Source organism: Pseudorca crassidens, chromosome 15 (assembly GCF_039906515.1).
Source record: "Pseudorca crassidens isolate mPseCra1 chromosome 15, mPseCra1.hap1, whole genome shotgun sequence".
In the NCBI taxonomy this organism is placed as follows: domain Eukaryota; kingdom Metazoa; phylum Chordata; class Mammalia; order Artiodactyla; family Delphinidae; genus Pseudorca; species Pseudorca crassidens.
In genome coordinates this window covers 25265615-25288608 of record NC_090310.1, presented here as the reverse complement: position 1 = coordinate 25288608, position 22994 = coordinate 25265615, and positions in this window count along the sequence as shown.

Below are 22994 nucleotides of genomic sequence, written 5' to 3'. Positions count from 1 at the left end.
TGCTTTAGGGGGAGCGTACGTGTGAGGGCGCGGGTTAGCGTTAGCGTACGGTGTAGGATTAGGGGACGGGTGAGGGTCAGGCTTCAGGGAATGGTTAGGGTTAGGGTTCGGGCTAGGATTAGGGTTAGGGGCCGGGGACGGTTTAGGGTCCAGGTGAGGGTACGACAACGCTTTAGGGGGAGCGTACGTGTGAGGGCGAGGGTTAGCGTTAGCGTACGGGTTAGGATTAGGGGACGGGTGAGGGTCAGGCTTCGGGGAAGGGTTACGGTTATCCTTCGTGCTAGGGTTAGGGTTAGGGGACGGTGACGGTTTAGGTTACAGGTGAGGGTTCGACAATGCTTTATGGGGAGCGTACGTGTGAGGGCGTGGGTTAGCGTTAGCGTACGGGTTAGGATTAGGGGACGGGTGAGGGTCAGGCTTCGGGGAAGGGTTAGGGTTAGGGTTCGGGCTAGGGTTAGGGTTAAGGGACGGGGACGGTTTAGCGTCCAGGTAAGGGTACGACAACGCTTTAGGGGGAGCGTACGTGTGAGGGTGCGGGTTAGCGTTAGCTTACGGGTTAGGATTAGGGGACGGGTGAGTGTCAGGCTTCGGAGAAGTCTTAGGGTTAGGCTTCGGGCTAGGGTTAGGGTTAGGGGACGGGGACAGTTTAGGGTCCAGGTGAGGGTATGACGACGCTTTAGGGGGAGCGTACGTGTGAGGGTGCGGGTTAGCGTTAGCGTACGGGTTAGCATTAGGGGAAGGGTGAAGGTCAGGCTTCGGGGAAGGGTTAGGGTTAGGGTTCGGGCTAGAGTTAGGGTTAGGGGACGGGGACGGTTTAGGGTCCAGGTGAGGGTATGACAATGCTTTAGGGGGAGCGTACGTGTGAGGGCGCGGGTTAGCGTTAGCGTACGGGTTAGGATTAGGGGACGGGTGAGGGTCAGGCTTCGGGGAAGGGTTAGGGTTAGGGTTCGGGCTAGGGTTAGGGTTAGGGGACGGGGACGGTTTAGGGTCCAGGTGAGAGTACGACAATGCTTTAGGGGTAGCGTACGTGTGAGGGCGCGGGTTAGCGTTAGCGTACGCGTTAGGATTAGGGGACGGGTGAGGGTCAGGCTTCGGAGAAGGGTTAGGGTTAGGGTTCGGGCTAGGGTTAGGGTTAGGGGACGGGGACGGTTTAGGGTCCAGCTGAGGGTACGACAATGCTTTAGGGGGAGCGTACGTGTGAGGGCGTGGGTAAGCGTTAGCGTAAGGGTTAGGATTAGGGGATGGGTGAGGGTCAGGCTTCGGAGAAGTGTTAGGGTTAGGGTTCGGGCTAGGGTTAGGGTTAGGGGACGGGGACGGTTTAGGTTCCAGGTGAGGGTACAACAACGCTTTAGGGGGAGCGTACGTGTGAGGGCGCGAGTTAGCGTTAGCGTACGGGTTAGTAATAGGGGACGGGTGAGGGTCAGGCTTCGGGGAAGGGTTAGGGTTAGGCTTCGGGCTAGGGTTAGGGTTAGGGGACGGGGACGGTTTAGGGTCCAGGTGAGGGTACAACAACGCTTTAGGGGGAGCGTACGTGTGAGGGCGCGGGTTAGTGTTAGCGTACGGGTTAGGATTAGGGGACGTGTGAGGGTCAGGCTTTGGGGAAGGGTTAGGGTTAGGGTTCGGGCTAGGGTTAGGGTTAGGGGACGGGGACGGTTTAGAGTCCAGGTGAGGGTACGACAACGCTTTAAGGGGAGCGTACGTGTGAGGGCGTGGGTAAGCGTTAGCGTACGGGTTAGGATTAGGGGACGGGTGAGGGTCAGGTTTCGGGAAATGGTTACCGTTAGCCTTCGGGCTAGGGTTAGGGTTAGGGGACGGGGACGGTTTAGGGTCCAGGTGAGAGTACGACAATGCTTTAGGGGGAGCGTACGTGTGAGGGCGCGGGTTAGCGTTACTGTACTGCTTAGCATTAGACGACGGGTGAGGGTCAGGCTTCGGGGAAGGTTTAGGGTCAGGGTTCGGGCTAGTGTTAGGGTTAGGGGACGGTGACGGTTTAGTGTACAGGTGAGGATACGCCAACACTTTAGGGGGAGCGTACGTGTGAGTGCACGGGTTAGCGTTATCGTACGGTTGAGAATAAGGGGACGGGTGAGGGTCAGGCTTCGGGGAAGGGTTAGGGTTAGGGTTTGGTCTAGGGTTAGGGTTAGGGGACGGGGACGGTTTAGGGTCTAGGTGAGGGTACGACAACGCTTTAGGGGGAGCGTACGTGTAAGGGCGCGGGTTAGCGTTACCGTACGGTTTAGCATTAGACGACGGGTGAGGGTCAGGCTTCGGGGAAGGGTTAGGGTTAGGCTTCGGGCTAGGGTTAGGGTTAGGGGACGGGGACGGTTTAGGGTCCAGGTGAGGGTACGACAACGCTTTAGGGGGAGCATACGTGTGAGGGTGCGGGTTAGCGTTAGCGTATGGGTTAGGATTAGGGGACGGGTGAGGATCATGCTTCGGGCAAGGGTTAGGGTTAGGCTTCGGGCTAGGGTTAGGGTTAGGGGACGGGGAAGGTTTAGGGTCCAGGTGAGGGTACGACAACGCTTTAGGGGGAGCGTATGTGTGAGGGCGCGGGTTAGCGTTAGCGTACGGGTTAGGATTAGGGGACGGGTGAGGGTCAGGCTTCGGGCAAGGGTTAGGGTTAGGCTTCGGGCTAGGGTTAGGGTTAGGGGATGGGGACGGTTTAGGGTCCAGCTGAGGGTACGACAACACTTTAGGGGGAGCGTACGTGTAAGGGCGCGGGTTAGTGTTAGCGTACGGGTTAAGATTAGGGGACGGGTGAGGGTCAGGCTTCGGAGAAGGCTTAGGTTTAGGGTTCGGGCTAGGGTTAGGGTTAGGGGACGGGGACGGTTTAGGGTCCAAGTGAGGGTACGACGACGCTTTAGGGGTAGCGTACGTGTGAGGGCGCGGGTTAGCGTTAGCGTACGGGTTAGCATTAGGGGAAGGGTGAGGGTCAGGCTTCGGGGAAGGGTTAGGTTTAGGGTTCGGGCTAGGGTTAGGGTTATGGGACGGGGACGGTTTAGGGTCCAGGTGAGGGTACGAGAACGCTTTAGGGGGAGCGTACGTGTGAGGGCGTGGGTTAGCGTTAGCGTAAGGGTTAGGATTAGGGGACGGGTGAGTGTCAGGCTTCGGAGAAGTCTTAGGGTTAGGCTTCGGGCTAGGGTCAGGGTTAGGGGACGGGGACAGTTTAGGGTCCAGGTGAGGGTATGACGACGCTTTAGGGGGAGCGTACGTGTGAGGGTGCGGGTTAGCATTAGCGTACGGGTTAGCATTAGGGGAAGGGTGAAGGTCAGGCTTCGGGGAAGGGTTAGGGTTAGGGTTCGGGCTAGAGTTAGGGTTAGGGAACGGGGACGGTTTAGGGTCCAGGTGAGGGTATGACAGCGCTTTAGGGGGAGCGTACGTGTGAGGGCGCGGGTTAGCGTTAGCGTACGGGTTAGGATTAGGTGACGGGTGAGGGTCAGGCTTCGGGGAAGGGTTAGGGTTCGGGTTCGGGCTAGGGTTAGGGTTAGGGGACGGGGACGGTTTAGGGTCCAGGTGATGGTACGACAACGCTTTAGGGGGATCGTACGTGTGAGGGCGCGGGTTAGCGTTAGCGTACGGGTTAGGATTAGGGGACGGGTGAGGGTCAGGCTTCGGGGAAGGGTTAGGGTTAGGGTTCGGGCTAGGGTTAGGGTTAGGGGACGGGGACGGTTTAGGGTCCAGGTGAGTGTACGACAACGCTTTAGGGGGAGCGTACGTGTGAGGGCGCAGGTTAGCGTTAACGTACGGGTTAGGATTAGGAGACGGGTGAGGGTCAGGCTTCCGGGAAGGGTTAGGGTTAGGCTTCGGGCTAGGGTTAGTGTTAGGGGACGGGGACGGTTTAGCGTCCAGGTGAGGGTACGACAACGCTTTAGGGGGAGCGTACGTGTGAGGGCGCGGGTTAGCGTTACCGTACGGGTTAGCATTAGACGACGTGTGAGGGTCAGGCGTTGGGGAAGGGTTAGGGTTAGGGTTCTGGCTAGGGTTAGGGTTAGGGGACGGGGACGGTTTAGGGTCCAGGTGAGGGTACGACAACGCTTTAGGGGGAGCGTACGTGTGAGGGCGTGGGTAAGCGTTAGCATACGGGTTAGGATTAGGGGACGGGTGAGGGTCAGGTTTCGGGAAATGGTTACCGTTAGCCTTCGGGCTAGGGTTAGGGTTAGGGGACCGGGACGGTTTAGGGGCCAGGTGAGGGTACGACAACGCTTTAGGGGGAGCGTACGTGTGAGGGCGCGGGTTAGTGTTAGCGTACGGTTTAGGATTAGGGGACGTGTGAGGGTCAGGCTTCTGGGAAGTGTTAGGGTTAGGCTTCAGGCTAGGGTTAGGGTTAGGGGATGGGGACGGTTTAGGGTCCAGGTGATGGTACGACAACGCTTTAGTGGGATCGTACGTGTGAGGGCGCGGGTTAGCGTTAGCGTACGGGTTAGGATTAGGGGACGGGTGAGGGTCAGGCTTCGGGGAAGGGTTAGGGTTAGGGTTCGGGCTAGGGTTAGGGTTAGGGGACGGGGACGGTTTAGGGTCCAGGTGAGTGTATGACAACGCTTTAGGGGGAGCGTACGTGTGAGGGCGCAGGTTAGCGTTAACGTACGGGTTAGGATTAGGAGACGGGTGAGGGTCAGGCTTCGGGGAAGGGTTAGGGTTAGCCTTTGGGCTAGGGTTAGGGTTAGGGGACGGGGAAGGTTTAGGGTCCAGGTGAGAGTACGACAACGCTTTAGGGGGAGCGTACATGTGAGGGCGCGGGTTACCGTTAGCGTACGCCTTAGGATTAGGGGACGGGTGAGGGTCAGGCTTCGGGGAAGTTTTAGGGTTAGGGTTCGAGCTAGGGTTAGGGTTAGGGGACGGGGACGGTTTAGTGTTCGGGCTAGGGTTAGGGTTAGGGGACGCGGAAGCTTTAGGGTCCAGGTGAGGGTACGACAATGCTTTAGGGGGAGCGTATGTGTGAGGGCACGGGTTAGCGATAGCGTACGGGTTAGGATTAGGGGACGGGTGAGGGTCAGGCTTCGGGGAAGTGTTAGGGTTAGGGTTCGGGCTAGGGTTAGGGTTAGGGGATGGGGACGGTTTAGGGGCCAGGTGAGGGTACGACAACGCTTTAGGGGGAGCGTACGTGTGAGGGCGCGGGTTAGTGTTAGCGTACGGTTTAGGATTAGGGGACGGGTGAGGGTCAGGCTTCGGGGAAGTGTTAGGGTTAGGCTTCAGGCTAGGGTTAGGGTTAGGGGATGGGGACGGTTTAGGGTCCAGGTGATGGTACGACAACGCTTTAGGGGGATCGTACGTGTGAGGGCGCGGGTTAGCGTTAGCGTACGGGTTAGGATTAGGGGACGGGTGAGGGTCAGGCTTCGGGGAAGGGTTAGGGTTAGGTTTCGGGCTAGGGTTAGGGTTAGGGGACGGGGACGGTTTAGGGTCCAGGTGAGTGTACGACAACGCTTTAGGGGGATCGTACGTGTGAGGGCGCAGGTTAGCGTTAACGTACAGGTTAGGATTAGGAGACGGGTGAGGGTCAGGCTTCGGGGAAGGGTTAGGGTGAGCCTTTGGGCTAGGGTTAGGGTTATGGGACGGGGAAGGTTTAGGGTCCAGGTGAGAGTACGACAAGGCTTTAGGGGGAGCGTACGTGTGAGGGCGCTGGTTAGCGTTAGCGTACGCGTTAGGATTAGGGGACGGGTGAAGGTCAGGCTTCGGGGAAGGGTTAGGGTTAGGGTTCGGGCTACTGTTAGGGTTAGGGGACGGGGACGGTTTAGGGTCCTGGTGACGGTACGACAACGCTTTAGGGGGAGCGTACGTGTGAGGGCGTGGGTAAGCGTTAGCGTAAGGGTTAGGATTAGGGGATGGGTGAGTGTCAGGCTTCGGAGAAGGGTTAGGGTTAGGGTTCGGGCTAGGGTTAGGGTTAGGGGACGGGGACGGTTTAGGGTCCAGCTGAGGGTACGACAACACTTTAGGGGGAGCGTACGTGTAAGGGCGCGGGTTAGTGTTAGCGTACGGGTTAAGATTAGGGGACTGGTGAGGGTCAGGCTTCGGAGAAGGCTTAGGGTTAGGGTTCGGGCTAGGGTTAGGGTTAGGGGACGGGGACGGTTTAGGGTCCAGGTGAGGGTACGACGACGCTTTAGGGGTAGCGTACGTGTGAGGGCGCGGGTTAGCGTTAGCGTCTGGGTTAGGATTAGGGGACGGGTGAGGATCAGGCTTCGGGCAAGGGTTAGGGTTAGGCTTCGGGCTAGGGTTAGGGTTAGGGGACGGGGAAGGTTTAGGGTCCAGGTGAGGGTACGACAACGCTTTAGGGGGAGTGTATGTGTGAGGGCGCGGGTTAGCGTTAGCGTACGGGTTAGGATTAGGGGACGGGTGAGGGTCAGGCTTCTGGGAATTGTTAGTGTTAGGCTTCGGGCTAGGGTTAGGGTTAGGGGACGGGTACGGTTTAGGGTCCAGGTGAGGGTACGACAAAGCTTTAAGGGGAGCGTGCGTGTGAGGGCGCGGGTTAGCGTTAGCGTACGGGTTAGGATTAGGGGACGGGTGAGGGTCAGGCTTCGGGGAACTGTTAGGGTTAGGGTTCGGGCTAGGGTTAGGGTTAGGGGACGGGGACGGTTTAGGGTCCAGGTGAGGGTACGACAACGCTTTAGGGGGAGCGTACGTGTGAGGGCGCGGGTTAGCGTTAGCTTACGGGTTAGGATTAGGGGACGGGTGAGTGTCAGGCTTCGGAGAAGTCTTAGGGTTAGGCTTCGGGCTAGGGTTAGGGTTAGGGGACGGGGAAGGTTTAGGGTCCAGGTGAGGGTACGACAACGCTTTAGGGGGAGCGTATGTGTGAGGGCGCGGGTTAGCGTTAGCGTACGGGTTAGGATTAGGGGACGGGTGAGGGTCAGGCTTCGGAGAAGTGTTAGTGTTAGGCTTCGGGCTAGGGTTAGGGTTAGGGGACGGGGACGGTTTAGGGTCCAGGTGAGTGTACGACAACGCTTTAAGGGGAGCGTACGTGTGAGGGCGCGGGTTAGCGTTAGGGTACGCGTTAGGATTAGGGGACGGGTGAGGGTCAGGCTTCGGGGAAGGGTTAGGGTTAGGGTTCGGGCTAGGGTTAGGGTTAGGGGACGGGGACGGTTTAGGGTCCAGCTGAGGGTACGACAACACTTTAGGGGGAGCGTACTTGTGAGGGCGCGGGTTAGTGTTAGCGTACGGGTTAGGATTATGGGACGGGTGAGGGTCAGGCTTCGGAGAAGGCTTAGGGTTAGGGTTCGGGCTAGGGTTAGGGTTAGGGGACGGGGACGGTTTAGGGTCCAGGTGAGGGTACGACGACGCTTTAGGGGTAGCGTACGTGTGAGGGCGCGGGTTAGCGTTAGCGTACGGGTTAGCATTAGGGGAAGGGTGAGGGTCAGGCTTCGGGGAAGGGTTAGGTTTAGGGTTCGGGCTAGGGTTAGGGTTATGGGACGGGGACGGTTTAGGGTCCAGGTGAGGGTACGACAACGCTTTAGGGGGAGCGTACGTGTGAGGGCGCGGGTTAGCGTTAGCGTATGTGTTAGGATTAGGGGAAGGGTGAGGATCAGGCTTCGGGCAAGGGTTAGGGTTAGGCTTCGGGCTAGGGTTAGGGTTAGGGGACGGGGAAGGTTTAGGGTCCAGGTGAGGGTACGACAACGCTTTAGGGGGAGCGTATGTGTGAGGGCGCGGGTTAGCGTTAGCGTACGGGTTAGGATTAGGGGACGGGTGAGGGTCAGGCTTCGGGGAAGTGTTAGTGTTAGGCTTCGGGCTAGGGTTAGGGTTAGGGGACGGGGACGGTTTAGGGTCCAGGTGAGTGTACGACAACGCTTTAAGGGGAGCGTACGTGTGAGGGCGCGGGTTAGCGTTAGCTTACGGGTTAGGATTAGGGGACGGGTGAGGGTCAGGCTTCTGGGAATTGTTAGTGTTAGGCTTCGGGCTAGGGTTAGGGTTAGGGGACGGGTACGGTTTAGGGTCCAGGTGAGGGTACGACAAAGCTTTAAGGGGAGCGTGCGTGTGAGGGCGCGGGTTAGCGTTAGCGTACGGGTTAGGATTAGGGGACGGGTGAGGGTCAGGCTTCGGGGAACTGTTAGGGTTAGGGTTCGGGCTAGGGTTAGGGTTAGGGGACGGGGACGGTTTAGGGTCCAGGTGAGGGTACGACAACGCTTTAGGGGGAGCGTACGTGTGAGGGCGCGGGTTAGCGTTAGCTTACGGGTTAGGATTAGGGGACGGGTGAGTGTCAGGCTTCGGAGAAGTCTTAGGGTTAGGCTTCGGGCTAGGGTTAGGGTTAGGGGACGGGGAAGGTTTAGGGTCCAGGTGAGGGTACGACAACGCTTTAGGGGGAGCGTATGTGTGAGGGCGCGGGTTAGCGTTAGCGTACGGGTTAGGATTAGGGGACGGGTGAGGGTCAGGCTTCGGGGAAGTGTTAGTGTTAGGCTTCGGGCTAGGGTTAGGGTTAGGGGACGGGGACGGTTTAGGGTCCAGGTGAGTGTACGACAACGCTTTAAGGGGAGCGTACGTGTGAGGGCGCGGGTTAGCGTTAGGGTACGCGTTAGGATTAGGGGACGGGTGAGGGTCAGGCTTCGGGGAAGGGTTAGGGTTAGGGTTCGGGCTAGGGTTAGGGTTAGGGGACGGGGACGGTTTAGGGTCTAGGTGAGGGTACGACAACGCTTTAGGGGGAGCGTACGTGTAAGGGCGCGGGTTAGCGTTACCGTACGGTTTAGCATTAGACGACGGGTGAGGGTCAGGCTTCGGGGAAGGGTTAGGGTTAGGCTTCGGGCTAGGGTTAGGGTTAGGGGACGGGGACGGTTTAGGGTCCAGGTGAGGGTACGACAACGCTTTAGGGGGAGCATACGTGTGAGGGTGCGGGTTAGCGTTAGCGTATGGGTTAGGATTAGGGGACGGGTGAGGATCATGCTTCGGGCAAGGGTTAGGGTTAGGCTTCGGGCTAGGGTTAGGGTTAGGGGACGGGGAAGGTTTAGGGTCCAGGTGAGGGTACGACAACGCTTTAGGGGGAGCGTATGTGTGAGGGCGCGGGTTAGCGTTAGCGTACGGGTTAGGATTAGGGGACGGGTGAGGGTCAGGCTTCGGGCAAGGGTTAGGGTTAGGCTTCGGGCTAGGGTTAGGGTTAGGGGATGGGGACGGTTTAGGGTCCAGCTGAGGGTACGACAACACTTTAGGGGGAGCGTACGTGTAAGGGCGCGGGTTAGTGTTAGCGTACGGGTTAAGATTAGGGGACGGGTGAGGGTCAGGCTTCGGAGAAGGCTTAGGGTTAGGGTTCGGGCTAGGGTTAGGGTTAGGGGACGGGGACGGTTTAGGGTCCAAGTGAGGGTACGACGACGCTTTAGGGGTAGCGTACGTGTGAGGGCGCGGGTTAGCGTTAGCGTACGGGTTAGCATTAGGGGAAGGGTGAGGGTCAGGCTTCGGGGAAGGGTTAGGTTTAGGGTTCGGGCTAGGGTTAGGGTTATGGGACGGGGACGGTTTAGGGTCCAGGTGAGGGTACGAGAACGCTTTAGGGGGAGCGTACGTGTGAGGGCGTGGGTTAGCGTTAGCGTAAGGGTTAGGATTAGGGGACGGGTGAGTGTCAGGCTTCGGAGAAGTCTTAGGGTTAGGCTTCGGGCTAGGGTCAGGGTTAGGGGACGGGGACAGTTTAGGGTCCAGGTGAGGGTATGACGACGCTTTAGGGGGAGCGTACGTGTGAGGGTGCGGGTTAGCATTAGCGTACGGGTTAGCATTAGGGGAAGGGTGAAGGTCAGGCTTCGGGGAAGGGTTAGGGTTAGGGTTCGGGCTAGAGTTAGGGTTAGGGAACGGGGACGGTTTAGGGTCCAGGTGAGGGTATGACAGCGCTTTAGGGGGAGCGTACGTGTGAGGGCGCGGGTTAGCGTTAGCGTACGGGTTAGGATTAGGTGACGGGTGAGGGTCAGGCTTCGGGGAAGGGTTAGGGTTCGGGTTCGGGCTAGGGTTAGGGTTAGGGGACGGGGACGGTTTAGGATCCAGGTGATGGTACGACAACGCTTTAGGGGGATCGTACGTGTGAGGGCGCGGGTTAGCGTTAGCGTACGGGTTAGGATTAGGGGACGGGTGAGGGTCAGGCTTCGGGGAAGGGTTAGGGTTAGGGTTCGGGCTAGGGTTAGGGTTAGGGGACGGGGACGGTTTAGGGTCCAGGTGAGTGTACGACAACGCTTTAGGGGGAGCGTACGTGTGAGGGCGCAGGTTAGCGTTAACGTACGGGTTAGGATTAGGAGACGGGTGAGGGTCAGGCTTCCGGGAAGGGTTAGGGTTAGGCTTCGGGCTAGGGTTAGTGTTAGGGGACGGGGACGGTTTAGGGTCCAGGTGAGGGTACGACAACGCTTTAGGCGGAGCGTACGTGTGAGGGCGCGGGTTAGCGTTACCGTACGGGTTAGCATTAGACGACGTGTGAGGGTCAGGCGTTGGGGAAGGGTTAGGGTTAGGGTTCTGGCTAGGGTTAGGGTTAGGGGACGTGGACGGTTTAGGGTCCAGGTGAGGGTACGACAACGCTTTAGGGGGAGCGTACGTGTGAGGGCGTGGGTAAGCGTTAGCATACGGGTTAAGATTAGGGGACGGGTGAGGGTCAGGTTTCGGGAAATGGTTACCGTTAGCCTTCGGGCTAGGGTTAGGGTTAGGGGACCGGGACGGTTTAGGGGCCAGGTGAGGGTACGACAACGCTTTAGGGGGAGCTTACGTGTGAGGGCGCGGGTTAGTGTTAGCGTACGGTTTAGGATTAGGGGACGTGTGAGGGTCAGGCTTCGGGGAAGTGTTAGGGTTAGGCTTCAGGCTAGGGTTAGGGTTAGGGGATGGGGACGGTTTAGGGTCCAGGTGATGGTACGACAACGCTTTAGTGGGATCGTACGTGTGAGGGCGCGGGTTAGCGTTAGCGTACGGGTTAGGATTAGGGGACGGGTGAGGGTCAGGCTTCGGGGAAGGGTTAGGGTTAGGGTTCGGGCTAGGGTTAGGGTTAGGGGACGGGGACGGTTTAGGGTCCAGGTGAGTGTATGACAACGCTTTAGGGGGAGCGTACGTGTGAGGGCGCAGGTTAGCGTTAACGTACGGGTTAGGATTAGGAGACGGGTGAGGGTCAGGCTTCGGGGAAGGGTTAGGGTTAGCCTTTGGGCTAGGGTTAGGGTTAGGGGACGGGGAAGGTTTAGGGTCCAGGTGAGAGTACGACAACGCTTTAGGGGGAGCGTACATGTGAGGGCGCGGGTTACCGTTAGCGTACGCCTTAGGATTAGGGGACGGGTGAGGGTCAGGCTTCGGGGAAGTTTTAGGGTTAGGGTTCGAGCTAGGGTTAGGGTTAGGGGACGGGGACGGTTTAGTGTTCGGGCTAGGGTTAGGGTTAGGGGACGCGGAAGCTTTAGGGTCCAGGTGAGGGTACGACAATGCTTTAAGGGGAGCGTACGTGTGAGGGCGCGGGTTAGCGTTAGGGTACGCGTTAGGATTAGGGGACGGGTGAGGGTCAGGCTTCGGGGAAGGGTTAGGGTTAGGGTTCGGGCTAGGGTTAGGGTTAGGGGACGGGGACGGTTTAGGGTCCAGCTGAGGGTACGACAACACTTTAGGGGGAGCGTACTTGTGAGGGCGCGGGTTAGTGTTAGCGTACGGGTTAGGATTATGGGACGGGTGAGGGTCAGGCTTCGGAGAAGGCTTAGGGTTAGGGTTCGGGCTAGGGTTAGGGTTAGGGGACGGGGACGGTTTAGGGTCCAGGTGAGGGTACGACGACGCTTTAGGGGTAGCGTACGTGTGAGGGCGCGGGTTAGCGTTAGCGTACGGGTTAGCATTAGGGGAAGGGTGAGGGTCAGGCTTCGGGGAAGGGTTAGGTTTAGGGTTCGGGCTAGGGTTAGGGTTATGGGACGGGGACGGTTTAGGGTCCAGGTGAGGGTACGACAACGCTTTAGGGGGAGCGTACGTGTGAGGGCGCGGGTTAGCGTTAGCGTATGTGTTAGGATTAGGGGAAGGGTGAGGATCAGGCTTCGGGCAAGGGTTAGGGTTAGGCTTCGGGCTAGGGTTAGGGTTAGGGGACGGGGAAGGTTTAGGGTCCAGGTGAGGGTACGACAACGCTTTAGGGGGAGCGTATGTGTGAGGGCGCGGGTTAGCGTTAGCGTACGGGTTAGGATTAGGGGACGGGTGAGGGTCAGGCTTCGGGGAAGTGTTAGTGTTAGGCTTCGGGCTAGGGTTAGGGTTAGGGGACGGGGACGGTTTAGGGTCCAGGTGAGTGTACGACAACGCTTTAAGGGGAGCGTACGTGTGAGGGCGCGGGTTAGCGTTAGCTTACGGGTTAGGATTAGGGGACGGGTGAGGGTCAGGCTTCTGGGAATTGTTAGTGTTAGGCTTCGGGCTAGGGTTAGGGTTAGGGGACGGGTACGGTTTAGGGTCCAGGTGAGGGTACGACAAAGCTTTAAGGGGAGCGTGCGTGTGAGGGCGCGGGTTAGCGTTAGCGTACGGGTTAGGATTAGGGGACGGGTGAGGGTCAGGCTTCGGGGAACTGTTAGGGTTAGGGTTCGGGCTAGGGTTAGGGTTAGGGGACGGGGACGGTTTAGGGTCCAGGTGAGGGTACGACAACGCTTTAGGGGGAGCGTACGTGTGAGGGCGCGGGTTAGCGTTAGCTTACGGGTTAGGATTAGGGGACGGGTGAGTGTCAGGCTTCGGAGAAGTCTTAGGGTTAGGCTTCGGGCTAGGGTTAGGGTTAGGGGACGGGGAAGGTTTAGGGTCCAGGTGAGGGTACGACAACGCTTTAGGGGGAGCGTATGTGTGAGGGCGCGGGTTAGCGTTAGCGTACGGGTTAGGATTAGGGGACGGGTGAGGGTCAGGCTTCGGGGAAGTGTTAGTGTTAGGCTTCGGGCTAGGGTTAGGGTTAGGGGACGGGGACGGTTTAGGGTCCAGGTGAGTGTACGACAACGCTTTAAGGGGAGCGTACGTGTGAGGGCGCGGGTTAGCGTTAGGGTACGCGTTAGGATTAGGGGACGGGTGAGGGTCAGGCTTCGGGGAAGGGTTAGGGTTAGGGTTCGGGCTAGGGTTAGGGTTAGGGGACGGGGACGGTTTAGGGTCTAGGTGAGGGTACGACAACGCTTTAGGGGGAGCGTACGTGTAAGGGCGCGGGTTAGCGTTACCGTACGGTTTAGCATTAGACGACGGGTGAGGGTCAGGCTTCGGGGAAGGGTTAGGGTTAGGCTTCGGGCTAGGGTTAGGGTTAGGGGACGGGGACGGTTTAGGGTCCAGGTGAGGGTACGACAACGCTTTAGGGGGAGCATACGTGTGAGGGTGCGGGTTAGCGTTAGCGTATGGGTTAGGATTAGGGGACGGGTGAGGATCATGCTTCGGGCAAGGGTTAGGGTTAGGCTTCGGGCTAGGGTTAGGGTTAGGGGACGGGGAAGGTTTAGGGTCCAGGTGAGGGTACGACAACGCTTTAGGGGGAGCGTATGTGTGAGGGCGCGGGTTAGCGTTAGCGTACGGGTTAGGATTAGGGGACGGGTGAGGGTCAGGCTTCGGGCAAGGGTTAGGGTTAGGCTTCGGGCTAGGGTTAGGGTTAGGGGATGGGGACGGTTTAGGGTCCAGCTGAGGGTACGACAACACTTTAGGGGGAGCGTACGTGTAAGGGCGCGGGTTAGTGTTAGCGTACGGGTTAAGATTAGGGGACGGGTGAGGGTCAGGCTTCGGAGAAGGCTTAGGGTTAGGGTTCGGGCTAGGGTTAGGGTTAGGGGACGGGGACGGTTTAGGGTCCAAGTGAGGGTACGACGACGCTTTAGGGGTAGCGTACGTGTGAGGGCGCGGGTTAGCGTTAGCGTACGGGTTAGCATTAGGGGAAGGGTGAGGGTCAGGCTTCGGGGAAGGGTTAGGTTTAGGGTTCGGGCTAGGGTTAGGGTTATGGGACGGGGACGGTTTAGGGTCCAGGTGAGGGTACGAGAACGCTTTAGGGGGAGCGTACGTGTGAGGGCGTGGGTTAGCGTTAGCGTAAGGGTTAGGATTAGGGGACGGGTGAGTGTCAGGCTTCGGAGAAGTCTTAGGGTTAGGCTTCGGGCTAGGGTCAGGGTTAGGGGACGGGGACAGTTTAGGGTCCAGGTGAGGGTATGACGACGCTTTAGGGGGAGCGTACGTGTGAGGGTGCGGGTTAGCATTAGCGTACGGGTTAGCATTAGGGGAAGGGTGAAGGTCAGGCTTCGGGGAAGGGTTAGGGTTAGGGTTCGGGCTAGAGTTAGGGTTAGGGAACGGGGACGGTTTAGGGTCCAGGTGAGGGTATGACAGCGCTTTAGGGGGAGCGTACGTGTGAGGGCGCGGGTTAGCGTTAGCGTACGGGTTAGGATTAGGTGACGGGTGAGGGTCAGGCTTCGGGGAAGGGTTAGGGTTCGGGTTCGGGCTAGGGTTAGGGTTAGGGGACGGGGACGGTTTAGGATCCAGGTGATGGTACGACAACGCTTTAGGGGGATCGTACGTGTGAGGGCGCGGGTTAGCGTTAGCGTACGGGTTAGGATTAGGGGACGGGTGAGGGTCAGGCTTCGGGGAAGGGTTAGGGTTAGGGTTCGGGCTAGGGTTAGGGTTAGGGGACGGGGACGGTTTAGGGTCCAGGTGAGTGTACGACAACGCTTTAGGGGGAGCGTACGTGTGAGGGCGCAGGTTAGCGTTAACGTACGGGTTAGGATTAGGAGACGGGTGAGGGTCAGGCTTCCGGGAAGGGTTAGGGTTAGGCTTCGGGCTAGGGTTAGTGTTAGGGGACGGGGACGGTTTAGGGTCCAGGTGAGGGTACGACAACGCTTTAGGCGGAGCGTACGTGTGAGGGCGCGGGTTAGCGTTACCGTACGGGTTAGCATTAGACGACGTGTGAGGGTCAGGCGTTGGGGAAGGGTTAGGGTTAGGGTTCTGGCTAGGGTTAGGGTTAGGGGACGGGGACGGTTTAGGGTCCAGGTGAGGGTACGACAACGCTTTAGGGGGAGCGTACGTGTGAGGGCGTGGGTAAGCGTTAGCATACGGGTTAAGATTAGGGGACGGGTGAGGGTCAGGTTTCGGGAAATGGTTACCGTTAGCCTTCGGGCTAGGGTTAGGGTTAGGGGACCGGGACGGTTTAGGGGCCAGGTGAGGGTACGACAACGCTTTAGGGGGAGCTTACGTGTGAGGGCGCGGGTTAGTGTTAGCGTACGGTTTAGGATTAGGGGACGTGTGAGGGTCAGGCTTCGGGGAAGTGTTAGGGTTAGGCTTCAGGCTAGGGTTAGGGTTAGGGGATGGGGACGGTTTAGGGTCCAGGTGATGGTACGACAACGCTTTAGTGGGATCGTACGTGTGAGGGCGCGGGTTAGCGTTAGCGTACGGGTTAGGATTAGGGGACGGGTGAGGGTCAGGCTTCGGGGAAGGGTTAGGGTTAGGGTTCGGGCTAGGGTTAGGGTTAGGGGACGGGGACGGTTTAGGGTCCAGGTGAGTGTATGACAACGCTTTAGGGGGAGCGTACGTGTGAGGGCGCAGGTTAGCGTTAACGTACGGGTTAGGATTAGGAGACGGGTGAGGGTCAGGCTTCGGGGAAGGGTTAGGGTTAGCCTTTGGGCTAGGGTTAGGGTTAGGGGACGGGGAAGGTTTAGGGTCCAGGTGAGAGTACGACAACGCTTTAGGGGGAGCGTACATGTGAGGGCGCGGGTTACCGTTAGCGTACGCCTTAGGATTAGGGGACGGGTGAGGGTCAGGCTTCGGGGAAGTTTTAGGGTTAGGGTTCGAGCTAGGGTTAGGGTTAGGGGACGGGGACGGTTTAGTGTTCGGGCTAGGGTTAGGGTTAGGGGACGCGGAAGCTTTAGGGTCCAGGTGAGGGTACGACAATGCTTTAAGGGGAGCGTACGTGTGAGGGCGCGGGTTAGCGTTAGGGTACGCGTTAGGATTAGGGGACGGGTGAGGGTCAGGCTTCGGGGAAGGGTTAGGGTTAGGGTTCGGGCTAGGGTTAGGGTTAGGGGACGGGGACGGTTTAGGGTCCAGCTGAGGGTACGACAACACTTTAGGGGGAGCGTACTTGTGAGGGCGCGGGTTAGTGTTAGCGTACGGGTTAGGATTATGGGACGGGTGAGGGTCAGGCTTCGGAGAAGGCTTAGGGTTAGGGTTCGGGCTAGGGTTAGGGTTAGGGGACGGGGACGGTTTAGGGTCCAGGTGAGGGTACGACGACGCTTTAGGGGTAGCGTACGTGTGAGGGCGCGGGTTAGCGTTAGCGTACGGGTTAGCATTAGGGGAAGGGTGAGGGTCAGGCTTCGGGGAAGGGTTAGGTTTAGGGTTCGGGCTAGGGTTAGGGTTATGGGACGGGGACGGTTTAGGGTCCAGGTGAGGGTACGACAACGCTTTAGGGGGAGCGTACGTGTGAGGGCGCGGGTTAGCGTTAGCGTATGTGTTAGGATTAGGGGAAGGGTGAGGATCAGGCTTCGGGCAAGGGTTAGGGTTAGGCTTCGGGCTAGGGTTAGGGTTAGGGGACGGGGAAGGTTTAGGGTCCAGGTGAGGGTACGACAACGCTTTAGGGGGAGCGTATGTGTGAGGGCGCGGGTTAGCGTTAGCGTACGGGTTAGGATTAGGGGACGGGTGAGGGTCAGGCTTCGGGGAAGTGTTAGTGTTAGGCTTCGGGCTAGGGTTAGGGTTAGGGGACGGGGACGGTTTAGGGTCCAGGTGAGTGTACGACAACGCTTTAAGGGGAGCGTACGTGTGAGGGCGCGGGTTAGCGTTAGCTTACGGGTTAGGATTAGGGGACGGGTGAGGGTCAGGCTTCTGGGAATTGTTAGTGTTAGGCTTCGGGCTAGGGTTAGGGTTAGGGGACGGGTACGGTTTAGGGTCCAGGTGAGGGTACGACAAAGCTTTAAGGGGAGCGTGCGTGTGAGGGCGCGGGTTAGCGTTAGCGTACGGGTTAGGATTAGGGGACGGGTGAGGGTCAGGCTTCGGGGAACTGTTAGGGTTAGGGTTCGGGCTAGGGTTAGGGTTAGGGGACGGGGACGGTTTAGGGTCCAGGTGAGGGTACGACAACGCTTTAGGGGGAGCGTACGTGTGAGGGCGCGGGTTAGCGTTAGCTTACGGGTTAGGATTAGGGGACGGGTGAGTGTCAGGCTTCGGAGAAGTCTTAGGGTTAGGCTTCGGGCTAGGGTTAGGGTTAGGGGACGGGGAAGGTTTAGGGTCCAGGTGAGGGTACGACAACGCTTTAGGGGGAGCGTATGTGTGAGGGCGCGGGTTAGCGTTAGCGTACGGGTTAGGATTAGGGGACGGGTGAGGGTCAGGCTTCGGGGAAGTGTTAGTGTTAGGCTTCGGGCTAGGGTTAGGGTTAGGGGACGGGGACGGTTTAGGGTCCAGGTGAGTGTACGACAACGCTTTAAGGGGAGCGTACGTGTGAGGGCGCGGGTTAGCGTTAGGGTACGCGTTAGGATTAGGGGACGGGTGAGGGTCAGGCTTCGGGGAAGGGTTAGGGTTAGGGTTCGGGCTAGGGTTAGGGTTAGGGGACGGGGACGGTTTAGGGTCTAGGTGAGGGTACGACAACGCTTTAGGGGGAGCGTACGTGTAAGGGCGCGGGTTAGCGTTACCGTACGGTTTAGCATTAGACGACGGGTGAGGGTCAGGCTTCGGGGAAGGGTTAGGGTTAGGCTTCGGGCTAGGGTTAGGGTTAGGGGACGGGGACGGTTTAGGGTCCAGGTGAGGGTACGACAACGCTTTAGGGGGAGCATACGTGTGAGGGTGCGGGTTAGCGTTAGCGTATGGGTTAGGATTAGGGGACGGGTGAGGATCATGCTTCGGGCAAGGGTTAGGGTTAGGCTTCGGGCTAGGGTTAGGGTTAGGGGACGGGGAAGGTTTAGGGTCCAGGTGAGGGTACGACAACGCTTTAGGGGGAGCGTATGTGTGAGGGCGCGGGTTAGCGTTAGCGTACGGGTTAGGATTAGGGGACGGGTGAGGGTCAGGCTTCGGGCAAGGGTTAGGGTTAGGCTTCGGGCTAGGGTTAGGGTTAGGGGATGGGGACGGTTTAGGGTCCAGCTGAGGGTACGACAACACTTTAGGGGGAGCGTACGTGTAAGGGCGCGGGTTAGTGTTAGCGTACGGGTTAAGATTAGGGGACGGGTGAGGGTCAGGCTTCGGAGAAGGCTTAGGGTTAGGGTTCGGGCTAGGGTTAGGGTTAGGGGACGGGGACGGTTTAGGGTCCAAGTGAGGGTACGACGACGCTTTAGGGGTAGCGTACGTGTGAGGGCGCGGGTTAGCGTTAGCGTACGGGTTAGCATTAGGGGAAGGGTGAGGGTCAGGCTTCGGGGAAGGGTTAGGTTTAGGGTTCGGGCTAGGGTTAGGGTTATGGGACGGGGACGGTTTAGGGTCCAGGTGAGGGTACGAGAACGCTTTAGGGGGAGCGTACGTGTGAGGGCGTGGGTTAGCGTTAGCGTAAGGGTTAGGATTAGGGGACGGGTGAGTGTCAGGCTTCGGAGAAGTCTTAGGGTTAGGCTTCGGGCTAGGGTCAGGGTTAGGGGACGGGGACAGTTTAGGGTCCAGGTGAGGGTATGACGACGCTTTAGGGGGAGCGTACGTGTGAGGGTGCGGGTTAGCATTAGCGTACGGGTTAGCATTAGGGGAAGGGTGAAGGTCAGGCTTCGGGGAAGGGTTAGGGTTAGGGTTCGGGCTAGAGTTAGGGTTAGGGAACGGGGACGGTTTAGGGTCCAGGTGAGGGTATGACAGCGCTTTAGGGGGAGCGTACGTGTGAGGGCGCGGGTTAGCGTTAGCGTACGGGTTAGGATTAGGTGACGGGTGAGGGTCAGGCTTCGGGGAAGGGTTAGGGTTCGGGTTCGGGCTAGGGTTAGGGTTAGGGGACGGGGACGGTTTAGGATCCAGGTGATGGTACGACAACGCTTTAGGGGGATCGTACGTGTGAGGGCGCGGGTTAGCGTTAGCGTACGGGTTAGGATTAGGGGACGGGTGAGGGTCAGGCTTCGGGGAAGGGTTAGGGTTAGGGTTCGGGCTAGGGTTAGGGTTAGGGGACGGGGACGGTTTAGGGTCCAGGTGAGTGTACGACAACGCTTTAGGGGGAGCGTACGTGTGAGGGCGCAGGTTAGCGTTAACGTACGGGTTAGGATTAGGAGACGGGTGAGGGTCAGGCTTCCGGGAAGGGTTAGGGTTAGGCTTCGGGCTAGGGTTAGTGTTAGGGGACGGGGACGGTTTAGGGTCCAGGTGAGGGTACGACAACGCTTTAGGCGGAGCGTACGTGTGAGGGCGCGGGTTAGCGTTACCGTACGGGTTAGCATTAGACGACGTGTGAGGGTCAGGCGTTGGGGAAGGGTTAGGGTTAGGGTTCTGGCTAGGGTTAGGGTTAGGGGACGGGGACGGTTTAGGGTCCAGGTGAGGGTACGACAACGCTTTAGGGGGAGCGTACGTGTGAGGGCGTGGGTAAGCGTTAGCATACGGGTTAAGATTAGGGGACGGGTGAGGGTCAGGTTTCGGGAAATGGTTACCGTTAGCCTTCGGGCTAGGGTTAGGGTTAGGGGACCGGGACGGTTTAGGGGCCAGGTGAGGGTACGACAACGCTTTAGGGGGAGCTTACGTGTGAGGGCGCGGGTTAGTGTTAGCGTACGGTTTAGGATTAGGGGACGTGTGAGGGTCAGGCTTCGGGGAAGTGTTAGGGTTAGGCTTCAGGCTAGGGTTAGGGTTAGGGGATGGGGACGGTTTAGGGTCCAGGTGATGGTACGACAACGCTTTAGTGGGATCGTACGTGTGAGGGCGCGGGTTAGCGTTAGCGTACGGGTTAGGATTAGGGGACGGGTGAGGGTCAGGCTTCGGGGAAGGGTTAGGGTTAGGGTTCGGGCTAGGGTTAGGGTTAGGGGACGGGGACGGTTTAGGGTCCAGGTGAGTGTATGACAACGCTTTAGGGGGAGCGTACGTGTGAGGGCGCAGGTTAGCGTTAACGTACGGGTTAGGATTAGGAGACGGGTGAGGGTCAGGCTTCGGGGAAGGGTTAGGGTTAGCCTTTGGGCTAGGGTTAGGGTTAGGGGACGGGGAAGGTTTAGGGTCCAGGTGAGAGTACGACAACGCTTTAGGGGGAGCGTACATGTGAGGGCGCGGGTTACCGTTAGCGTACGCCTTAGGATTAGGGGACGGGTGAGGGTCAGGCTTCGGGGAAGTTTTAGGGTTAGGGTTCGAGCTAGGGTTAGGGTTAGGGGACGGGGACGGTTTAGTGTTCGGGCTAGGGTTAGGGTTAGGGGACGCGGAAGCTTTAGGGTCCAGGTGAGGGTACGACAATGCTTTAAGGGGAGCGTACGTGTGAGGGCGCGGGTTAGCGTTAGGGTACGCGTTAGGATTAGGGGACGGGTGAGGGTCAGGCTTCGGGGAAGGGTTAGGGTTAGGGTTCGGGCTAGGGTTAGGGTTAGGGGACGGGGACGGTTTAGGGTCCAGCTGAGGGTACGACAACACTTTAGGGGGAGCGTACTTGTGAGGGCGCGGGTTAGTGTTAGCGTACGGGTTAGGATTATGGGACGGGTGAGGGTCAGGCTTCGGAGAAGGCTTAGGGTTAGGGTTCGGGCTAGGGTTAGGGTTAGGGGACGGGGACGGTTTAGGGTCCAGGTGAGGGTACGACGACGCTTTAGGGGTAGCGTACGTGTGAGGGCGCGGGTTAGCGTTAGCGTACGGGTTAGCATTAGGGGAAGGGTGAGGGTCAGGCTTCGGGGAAGGGTTAGGTTTAGGGTTCGGGCTAGGGTTAGGGTTATGGGACGGGGACGGTTTAGGGTCCAGGTGAGGGTACGACAACGCTTTAGGGGGAGCGTACGTGTGAGGGCGCGGGTTAGCGTTAGCGTATGTGTTAGGATTAGGGGAAGGGTGAGGATCAGGCTTCGGGCAAGGGTTAGGGTTAGGCTTCGGGCTAGGGTTAGGGTTAGGGGACGGGGAAGGTTTAGGGTCCAGGTGAGGGTACGACAACGCTTTAGGGGGAGCGTATGTGTGAGGGCGCGGGTTAGCGTTAGCGTACGGGTTAGGATTAGGGGACGGGTGAGGGTCAGGCTTCGGGGAAGTGTTAGTGTTAGGCTTCGGGCTAGGGTTAGGGTTAGGGGACGGGGACGGTTTAGGGTCCAGGTGAGTGTAAGACAACGCTTTAAGGGGAGCGTACGTGTGAGGGCGCGGGTTAGCGTTAGCGTACGGGTTAGGAGTAGGGGACGGGTGAGGGTCAGGCTTCGGGTAAGGGTTAGGGTTAGGGTTCGGGCTAGGGTTAGGGTTAGGGGACGGGGACGGTTTAGGGTCCAGGTGAGGGTACGACAACGCTTTAGGGGGCGCGTACGTGTGAGGGCGTGGGTTAGCGTTAGCGTACGGGTTAGGATTAGGGGACGGGTGAGTGTCAGGCTTCGGAGAAGTCTTAGGGTTAGGCTTCGGGCTAGGGTTAGGGTTAGGGGACGGGGACAGTTTAGGGTCCAGGTGAGGGTATGACGACGCTTTAGGGGGAGCGTACGTGTGAGGGTGTGGGTTAGCATTAGCGTACGGGGTAGCATTAGGGGAAGGGTGAAGGTCAGGCTTCGGGGAAGGGTTAGGGTTAGGGTTCGGGCTAGAGTTAGGGTTAGGGGACGGGGACGGTTTAGGGTCCAGGTGAGGGTATGAGAACGCTTTAGGGGGAGCGTACGTGTGAGGGCGCGGGTTAGCGTTAGCGTACGGGTTAGGATTAGGGGACGGGTGAGGGTCAGGCTTCGGGGAAGGGTTAGGGTTAGGGTTCGGGCTAGGGTTAGGGTTAGGGGATGGGGACGGTTTAGGGTCCAGGTGAGGGTACGACAACGCTTTAGGGGGAGCGTACGTGTGAGGGCGCGGGTTAGCGTTACCGTACGGGTTAGCATTAGGCGACGGGTGAGGGTCAGGCTTCGGGGAAGGATTAGGGTTAGGGTTCGGGCTAGGGTTAGGGTTAGGGGACGGGGACGGTTTAGGGTCCAGGTGAGAGTACGACAATGCTTTAGGGGGAGCGTACGTGTGAGGGCGCGGGTTAGCGTTAGCCTACGCGTTAGGATTAGGGGACGGGTGAGGGTCAGGCTTCGGGGAAGGGTTAGGGTTAGGGTTCGGGCTAGGGTTAGGGTTAGGGGACGGGGACGGTTTAGGGTCCAGGTGAGTGTACGACAATGCTTTAGGGGGAGCGTACGTGTGAGGGCGCGGGTTAGCGTTAGCGTACGGTTTAGGATTAGGGGACGTGTGAGGGTCAGGCTTCGGGGAAGGGTTAGGGTTAGGGTTCGGGCTAGGGTTAGGGTTAGGGGACGGGGACGGTTTAGGGTCCTGGTGACGGTACGACAACGCTTTAGGGGGAGCGTACGTGTGAGGGCGTGGGTAAGCGTTAGCGTAAGGTTTAGGATTAGGGGATGGGTGAGGGTCAGGCTTCGGAGAAGGGTTAGGGTTAGGGTTCGCGCTAGGGTTAGGGTTAGGGGACGGGGACGGTTTAGGGTCCAGGTGATGGTACGACAACGCTTTAGGGGGATCATACGTGTGAGGGCGCGGGTTAGCGTTAGCGTACGGGTTAGGATTAGGGGACGGGTGAGGGTCAGGCTTCGGGGAAGGGTTAGGGTTAGGGTTCGGGCTAGGGTTAGGGTTAGGGGACGGGGACGGTTTATGGTCCAGGTGAGGGTACGACAACGCTTTAGGGGGAGCGTACGTGTGAGGGCGCGGGTTAGCGTTACCGTACGGGTTAGCATTAGACGACGGATGGGGTTCAGGCGTTGGGGAAGGGTTAGGGTTAGGCTTCGGGCTAGGGTTAGTGTTAGGGGACGGGGACGGTTTAGGGTCCAGGTGAGGGTACGACAACGCTTTAGGGGGAGCGTACGTGTGAGGGCGCGGGTTATCGTTAGCGTACGGTTTAGGATTAGGGGACGCGTGAGGGTCAGGCTTCGGAGAAGGGTTAGGGTTAGGGTTCGGGCTAGGGTTAGGGTTAGGGGACGGGGACGGTTTAGGGTCCAGGTGATGGTACGACAACGCTTTAGGGGGATCGTACGTGTGAGGGCGAGGGTTAGCGTTAGTGTAAGGGTTAGGATTGGGGATGGGTGAGGGTCAGGCTTCGGAGAAGGGTTAGGGTTAGGGTTCGGGCTAGGGTTAGGGTTAGGGGACGGGGACGGTTTAGG